Source organism: Hemiscyllium ocellatum, chromosome 25, assembly GCF_020745735.1.
Source record: "Hemiscyllium ocellatum isolate sHemOce1 chromosome 25, sHemOce1.pat.X.cur, whole genome shotgun sequence".
In the NCBI taxonomy this organism is placed as follows: Eukaryota; Metazoa; Chordata; class Chondrichthyes; order Orectolobiformes; family Hemiscylliidae; genus Hemiscyllium; species Hemiscyllium ocellatum.
In genome coordinates, this window is record NC_083425.1 from 21,088,473 (window position 1) to 21,097,565 (window position 9,093).

At 40.8% G+C, this 9,093-nt stretch overlaps 1 protein-coding gene across 3 annotated transcripts in view; it reads right to left on the bottom strand.

Moving 5' to 3' along the window:
• The window catches only part of LOC132827786 (archaemetzincin-2), a 32,081-nt gene extending 25,357 nt beyond the window's left edge, over nucleotides 1-6,724 (bottom strand). Inside the window, exon 1 of one of the 3 annotated variants that reach the window (XM_060844497.1) lies at nucleotides 6,435-6,724. The gene's annotated coding sequence lies outside the window, so the exon portion shown is untranslated. Of the gene's footprint in view, nucleotides 1-3,901; nucleotides 3,922-6,434 lie in introns of those variants that run through there. The other 2 variants (XM_060844499.1, XM_060844498.1) reach the window with 2 other exon arrangements.
• Nucleotides 6,725-9,093: the final 2,369 nt, after the last annotated feature.

Here is a 9,093-nt window from a genome sequence, read left to right on the forward strand (position 1 = left end):
TGATTTTAGATTCCTAGCTTGACCTCAATTCCATTTCATTGATTGTCCCACTGTTGATCAATTGTCAGACTGCTTGTCTGATATCCAGCATATGCTGAGCAGAAATCTTTCCAACAATTAATCTCAAAGGCCAAGTCATTGTGTTCAAAGACCTTGTGTAATGAAGTTTACAACAGGTGCTAACTTCATCCATTTCCCTGGTAACTGTCTGTGTCTGAAATAAACTGTTACCAAGTTTGGTATCATGCCTGTCTCATATAAGCCTCCAACCACTTATCTGTGGCATCACCAATACGGCTCAATTTTATCCTTGACCGAGCTCCACTGTTGCTGAAAATCTCATCCATGACTTTGTTAGCTCTAGGTTGAATCTAGAGCTCTTGACATATTCAATTGTTCTGCTCAACATAAATTTCAACTCAGCCAAAACACTGATAAACATGTCCTGACTTGTATCAAGTTTCTTCACAGATTAACAGCTGCTTACTGACCTACACTGGGACCTGGTCAAGTATTGTGCTGATTTTAAATTCTCATCTTTGATTTCAGTTTTGCCATGACCTCACTCCTCCCTATCTCTGTTATTTCCTCCAGCACTACATTACTCAGATATCTGTATTCGATTTCTAGCCTCTTAATAATTCCTGATTTTATTAGATCCATCACATCAAAGAGACCTTAGAGTGCAGGTTCATAGCTCCTTGAAAGTGGAGTTACAGGTAGATGGGATAGTGAAGAAGGTGTTTAGTATGCTTTCCTTTATCGGTCAGAGTATTGAGTACAGGAGTTGGGACGTCATGTTGCGGCTGTACAGGACATTGGTTAGGCCATTTTTGGAATATTGCGTGCAATTCTGGTCTCCTTCTCATCAGAAAAATGTTGTGAAACTTGAATGGGTTCAGAAACGATGTACAAGAATTGGAGGATTTGAGCTATAGGGAGAGTCTGAATAGGCTAGGGCTGTTTTCCCTGGAGCGTCGGATGCTGAGGGGGTGACCATATAGTGGTTTATAAAATCATGAGGTCCATGGATAGGATAAATAGACAAAGTCTTTTTCCTGGGTGTGGGAGTCCAGAACTAGAGGGCATAGGTTTAGGGTGAGGGGGAAAAGATATAAAAGAGACCTAAGAGGCTACTTTTTCACTCAGAGGATGGTATGTGTATGGAATGAGCTGCCAGAAGAAGTGGTGGAGGCTAGTAGAATTGCAACATTTAAAAGGCATCTGAATGGGTATATGAAGAGGAAAGGTTTGAAGGGATATGGGCCGAGTGCTGGCAGGTGGGTCGAGATTGGGTAGGAATATCTTGTCAGCTGGACATGTTGGACTGAAAGGTCTGTTTCCGTGCTGTATGTCTCTATGACTTATGGTACGATCACCAACACGAAACATTAACTCTGATCTCTCTTCACAGATGCTGCCAGACCTGCCGGACTTTTCCAGCAACTTCTGTTTTTGTTTATTTATGGCAGTGCCATCGGCCATCTAACAGTCTTTCCACCTTTCTTTCTTTTCTGATGATAGTCCTTAAAAAGCTACCACTTTGCCCACCTGTCTTATGTGGACTGCTATGTAGAACTCTTGGGATATTTTATTATATTAAATGAATGATATACTGCAAAAATCACAGCTGTTGGTAATACTAATCAAGTTAGATCCCAAAATGAAAACTGGTATGGTAAATTATAAATTTTTTTTAAACAATTGGTTATCATAGCAATTTGTTGGTTGGCTCAGTTGGCTGGACAGCTGGATTTTGTTGCAGAGCAATCTAACAGTGTGGGCTCGATATCCTCACCAGTTAAGATTATCATGGAGGATTCTTCTTTTCAATTTCTCTCCTCGCTTGAGGTATGGTGACCCTAAGGTTCAACCACCACTACCAGTCATCTCTCTCTCATTACAGTTCTATGATCCTTTGGGACTACAGCAACCTTACCTCACTTTACATTAGTCACTGAAGTACTCACATGAGGCTGCAGATGTTCTTCAACAATACAAAGTAAATTATTACACAAGGAAGAAAATAAAAACAGCCATGAAGACAGTTAATAAAATCTTAACAAATATCAAAACAAAATTTCAATATATGACCCAACACTATTGTTACAGGTACTCAGTTCCACAGAAATTTCACTCCAATCTCAGCTCTAAGTTTTTACTCAATTGACTCTTCTGGTTTCTATGGCTTGGATTGGACAGACAATTTGAGACATTTTCTTGAGCTTGTTGGCATGAACTTTTCAAAATTTTGATGGCCAAAACTTTCTCAGTTCCAACAACTTGAAAATTCTATCCAAACTCTCCAGCTTTGAAGCTCCACAAAACTGATCCCTGACCCAAAACCTGATTGTCCTGCTCAGATAAACTTTTTTCCCTTCCAAACTGAACTCGTCCTTTCTGAAATAAGGCATGAAATTTCCATTCTGAAGATAAGGCTTTCTGATCTGTTGTAACTCAGCAATATCAACACTCCATCCATTAACATGTGGACAAAGTGGTCAAAGCACATGGCATACTTGCTTTCATTGGTTGGGACACAGACTATCAAAATTGGAAAGTCATGTTGCAGCTGTACAGAACTTTAGTTAGGCCACATGTGGAATATTGTGTACAGTTCTGGTCAGCACACTAGAAGAAGGATGTGGATGTTTTGGAAAGGGTACATAAATAGTTTACAGGGATGTTGCCTGGTTCGGAGAGTATAAGTTATATGAAGAAATTGTACAAACTTGATTTGTTTTCATTTGAATAAATTAAGATGAGGGGATGACCTGACAACAGTTTACAAATTTAAGAGAGGCATGGATAGTCAGGTCTTTTTCCCAGGGTAGAAATGCTAGTTATTACGGTACATACGTTTAAAGTAAAAGGGACTAAGTCTAAAGGAGATGTGAGAGTTAAGCTTTTTATTTACACAGATGCTAAGTGCCTACATGAGAGCCCATAAATGAATCAACAGAACAAGTACCATAATGCTCGACCTCGAGAGATAGCCACGACGACAACCATGACGTTCAGTGCCTAGCATGTGCTGCCAGAAGAGGTGGTGGAGGCGGATACAAAGGCAACATTAAAAAGACACCTTAATAGATATATGAATACGCAGAGAAAAGAGGGATAAGGACTATAGAGAGGCAAAAGGTTTTTAGTTTAGAAATGCATCATTTGTCAGCACAGTCTTGATGGGCCAAAGGGCTTGTACCTGCGCTATATTGTTCTTTGTTCCATTTGCCTTTTTTTTGCAGATTACATTTCATACAATGTGGAAACAGGCCCTTCAGTTCAACCAGTCCACACCAACCCTCCGAAGAGTATCCCACGCAGACCAATTTCCTTCTGACTTATGCACCTAGCACTATGGGCAATTTAGCATGGCCAATTCACCTGACCTGCACAACTTTGGATTGTGGGAGGAAACCAGAGCACCTGCAGGAAACCCACGCAGACACGGGGAGAATGTGCAAACTCTACACAGACAGTTGCCAGAGGCTGGAATCTAACCTGGGTCCCTGGCGCTGTGAGGCAGCAGTGCTAACCCCTGAGCCACCGTGCCGCCCTAAGTAGCGGAACCTTATCAAAAACCTTTTGGAAATTGAAATACATCATGTGCAATGGTTTCCCTTGATCTATTTTGCACTTTACCTTGTCAAAGAATTTGAATATATTTTTCTTATGAAGCCATGCTGACTCTGCTTAATTATAGTATCTGCATTTATATATACTCTGCTATTGCATCCTTTATATTCCACTTGTTAACATTCCCAAAGACAGGTTTTAAGTTATTTGGCATATGTTACTTGATTTTGAATAAGAGTGATACATTGGCAGTTTGCCAATCTTCTGGGACAATTCCAGAATCTCAGGTTTCTTAGAAAATTTATACCAGTGCATCTATTACCTGTGTAGCTACTTCTTGTAGTACTCTCAGATGCAATCCATCTTGTCCAATGCATGTAATAGCCTTTGGGCCCATTAGTTCCCTAGTACTTTTTCTTCTAGGGATCATTATTTATTTCCTCTCCCCCTTTTGCCCCTTAATTATTTACTTTTATTTGGAATAGTATTTGTGTTTGTCATGAAGACTGACAAAAGACGATTTATTCAACTCATCTGCCTTTTCCTGATTCCAAATATTTTCTCAGCCCCATTCTCTAATAAGTTCACTTTGGTCTCTTTTTAAATATTTAAAGAAGCTCTTAGTGTCCTTTTTGGTATTATTTACTATGAATCTATATTCTCTATGAAACAGTGTGGTCCTGTTTCCACACTGTAAGTAATCTAATCTAATCTAATCTAATATGCAAATTTATTTTTATCTTCATTATTTTCTGGCCATCACTTTTTAGCTTTTAAAACTTTCCAAATCCTTTGGCTGATCACTAATCTTTTCATATTGTATGTTTCTTCCTTTCAATTTTAAGTATGGTCAGTTTATTCCTTCCTAGATTTGTTCTTCTTCACTGGGAAGTAACATTATTGGGATAGTTGTGATTTTTTTTCCTCCTTTCATCTGTCATTATTAATCAACCATCTTTTTTGCCAAATTCTTTTCCCAGTACACTCCAGCCGATTCTGCCAACAATTCCTTGTGATTACCCTAATTTGAATATAGCACAGTTGTTTCAGCTCAAATTGTTCACTAGCAATCTGAATGTTAAATTCTATCATTCTACCATAGTCGCTGTTTCCTAAGGGATATTTTATTGAAATCATTTATTGCGCATGCTTCAATGCATAATACTACAACCTAGCCTGATCCCGGGTAAGATCCACAACATACCGCTCTAAGAAAGGATTCCAAATGAATTCTAACCAAGCTGCAAAGCCACGCTTGAAGGTCCACAAACACTGACTGATCACAGTGTGGACACTGATTCCTGATTCCAGAAGTTGCTGCCACTTGCAAAACTCAAGAGGAATTCCCCACAGCAAGAAAAATTAGAGGGAATGGAGATTCTGTCTCAAATATATTATTCTCAGTTCCTCCTTCAAAAGAGTTTGATCAAGAATGCTGCAAATATTTTGGGAAATAAATAGGTCTTTTCCAGCACTGTTAGATGAGTAACACACAAAATTATTGTACTGAGGAAGAGGGTTTGACTGAAGACAACCAGCATTTCTGTATCTGTTATTTACTGCATCCGTTGCTTCCAATGCAGCCTCCTCTACATTGGGTTGACAGGACGCCTACTTGCAGGGTGCTTCAGAGAACAATTCAGGTACACCTGCACCAATCAAACCCAATGCCCCTTGGCCAAACACTTCAACTCTCTCTCCCACTCAGCCAAGCACATGCTCCACCCTCCTCTCTGACTGATCACCACTACTCCCACCTCCATCTACCTATCGCACTCTCAGCTACTTTCCCCCTAGCCCCCTTCCATTTATCTCTCCACCCCCAAGGCTCACAGCCTCATTCCTAATGAAGGGCTCTTGCACCAAACATCGATTCTCCTGCACTTCGGATGCTGCCTGAACTGCTGTGCTTTTCCAACACCCCACTCTAAACCGTATTACTGCAAGCTGTTTCCTCTCTCCACAGATTCTGCCTGATCTGAAAAACTGCAAAATTTTGGTTGCGTACTATGCTGTTTATTCAGAAGTAGCAGAAAATATCACATCATAGAAGTGATGATAACCCAAGTTCTATGATTCCTTCAGAGTTAAGATTAAAGTCTTAATAACTGCTTATATACAAAAACAGTATTATTCCTGATGAAGGGCTTATGCTCGAAACGCCGAATTCTCTATTCCTGAGATGCTGCCTGGCCTGCTGTGCTTTGACCAGCAACACATTTGCAGCTATATACAAAAACAAGCATGAAATGAGAGTGATGAAAAACAGTAAATAAGCACCATTTTTCATCTAAACCATTCTTTTTTTTCTGATGGCCTACTTTACAAACAGACAGGCTTTAGCAAATCAGTTAGTGATCACCAGTCTTTAACTGTTTTTTTTAGCAAAACCTAATTTTTAAACTCTCTGCTCCACTGGTTATGCACAATGGCACTTCAACCGACCTATATGACCGAACTGCACACCAAACTGGAATTAAATTCCCTACAGTATGTAACGGACTCTCTGAAGAGTAACCCACCCAGACCCATTCCCCTCCCCTCTATTTACCCCTGACTAATGCATCTAGCACTATGGGCAATTTATCATGGTCAATTCACCTGACCTACACATGTTTGGACTATGGGAGGAAACCCACGCAGACATGGGGAGAACGTGCAAGCGCCACACAGTCACCCGAAGCGGGAATCGAACCCGGGTCCCTGATGAGGCAGTAGTGCTAACCACTGTGCCGCCCCACGATCAATTAAAAACGCCTTCTTTGCCCGGCTTTGGGCGAGAGAGTCATAATTTTGTTTCGAGGTGCATTGACACTAATCAGGCCCGACACTCCCAACACAGCGCCAACACTCACAATACCGTTCACCTCTGGAGGCGCTGGACCAGCCTCAGTAATGATCCGTGCGCACGCAACCCTGAGAGGCGGGGCTGCGATTCTGGGAAGGAGAGGGAGGAGCGAGAGGGCCGAGGGGCGTGGCCCTAAAGCCGTCGGCGTTGCGGCTCGAGCGTGAGCAACCGTCAGTTTCATCAACGTCGGAGCGTCAAAGATGGCGTCCTGAGGATGTGCGTAATGGGATTTGTGGTTTACAATCAATCCAACTGTTCAATCTCGATTTTCAATTGCTTTTTCAAAACCGTTTTCACTTTCAACTAGGGCGGGAAGAATCCGGAGTCTTAAAGCCTAAGTAACAGATCGACATTCATTGTTGCTGCCGTGAAAAACAATTCCATATAATATGTAACAAAGAACTGAGGATGGTGGAAATGTGAAACAGAAACCGTGGTAGCATCTGTGAAGAGGAAGTACAGATAATGTTTCGAGTACAGTGACCTTTCAGAACGGACAATTATAACTTGGTAACAAGTTAAAGTAGGCGGAGGCATTCTGGTGAAGTGTCATTGGACTTGAGGCGTTAACTCTGTGTCTCTCTCCACAGCTGCTGAGTTTCTCCAGGAGTGTTTGTTGCATGAGGCGGTCATCTCAAGGTCGGCTAGATTATCCTCCTGTGCCCTTCCTGGGGCCAATCAACTATAAATGAATGTTGCTTGGATTATTCAAACAAAATAATATCCAACATACTACACAATATTCAGCGCAAATAAATCAGTGCTACAAAGGATCGGGGAGTTTTCCTTAGGGCAGAGAAGGCAGAGGGTAGCTCAACAAAAACGTTTCCCCTTAGTAGAGAGGTCTTTAACCAAAAGGTACAGTTTTAAAGGAAGAGGTTTAGGGAAGATTTGAATATTTTTTTTTATCCCTGAGGGTTGTGGGTATCTAGAACTCACTGACAAAAAAGGTCGTACAAGTGAAAACCCTCAAGATCTTTTTTTAAAAAAAAACTACACCAGTACATGCACGGCTACGGGGCTAAGTGCTGGAAAATGGGATTAGAATAGATGGATGATGATGTGACCAGTGTAGACAGGATATGCTGAAGAGTCTCCTTCTGTGCTGTTAAAAAAGTCTGATTCTGCTACATTCTTTACTGGAAATTTGCTGCAGAGCATGGTTAAAGCACAGGAGGAGGCAATATGGTCTGGCATGTCTGTGTTGGCTGTCTGGAGCAATTCACCTTGTGTTGCTCCCCTGCCTTTTCAGAAATTAATATAATTTACTTTTGAAAACTTCAATCAAACCTTACTCCTCCATACTCAAGCGGCATCTTGCACATCTAACCATTCACTACGTGAAAAGAACTTCTCTCAATTCTTCGAAAAATGGGAACAATTTCTTCTTCTGCACTCTGTTCAGATCCCAAATTTTTTCTCAACCTTCTCTCAGTAGAACTGTCCCAGTTTTGGAAATCTTTCTCTGTAATTGAACTTCCTCGTCCTTAGAAAAATTCTTGTGAAATTTTTTTGCACCCCCTCGGATATCTTCATCAGTGGTGCTCAGAACTGCTGCAATACTCCAGTTAAGGCAGAACTAGATTTACAGGTTTTACATGTTTAACCTAATATCTTGCTTTTGTACTTCTGGCCCTGCTTTACTAACCACGCTCTCAACCTGTTCAGCCACCTCCAATGATTTATGTATAGACACCCAGATCCTTACAACCTAAGACATAGGTGCAAAAATAAGCCATTTGGCTCTGCCTTTCAGTGGAATTATGGTTGATCTCATAATCCTCAACTCTGCTTTCCTGCTTTATTCCTTTTACCTTTAATTCTTTTACTGGCTAAAAATCTATCTCTGCCTTGAATATACTTAATGGCCTAGCCTTGACAGCCCTCTACAGGAAAGAATTCCACAGATTGACTACACAGAAAAAAATCCTTTTCTTGTTTGCCTTAAATGGGCATCCCATACTCTTGAGATTATACCCTCTAGTCGCAGACCCTCCCACAAAGGGAAACAACTCGTTGCATCTACCTTGTCAAGCTCTCTAAGAATATTGTTTCAATAAAGGGTCTCATTCTTCTGAATTCCAATGAATACAGATTGAACCTACTCCATCTTACATATGAAAATTCCTCTGTAACTGGAATTAATCTAGTGAACCTTCCCTGTTCTGCTTCCAATGTTAATATATCTTTCCTTAGATAAGGGGAGAAAAACTGTTCACAGCATCCCAGATCTACTCTGATTAGTGCCTTTCATACTTGTAGCAAGGGGTTCCTATATTTTTTTTACTAGATTCCCATGATGAATTCTTCTTTGTGACTACCTTTGTCAATTTCAATTTTGAGAAAATGAGGGCTGCAGATGCTGGAGATCAGAGTTGAGAGCGTGGTGCTGGAAAAGCACAGATGATCAGGCAGCACCTGAGAAGCAAGAGAATTGATGTTTTGGGCATAAGATACAAATCTTCTCAAAACTCGATAAGATTCCTGATGTAGGTCTTATGCCCAAAACGTCGATTCTCCCGATTCTTGGGTTCACACACTCTATTCAATTTCAATTTATCAAACTACACAAAGATTAAAGTCACCCATGAATAATGTGCTGTCTTCTTTACATGCCCTCATGATTTCCTGATTTATCATCTGATCTACAGAACTACTATCATTTT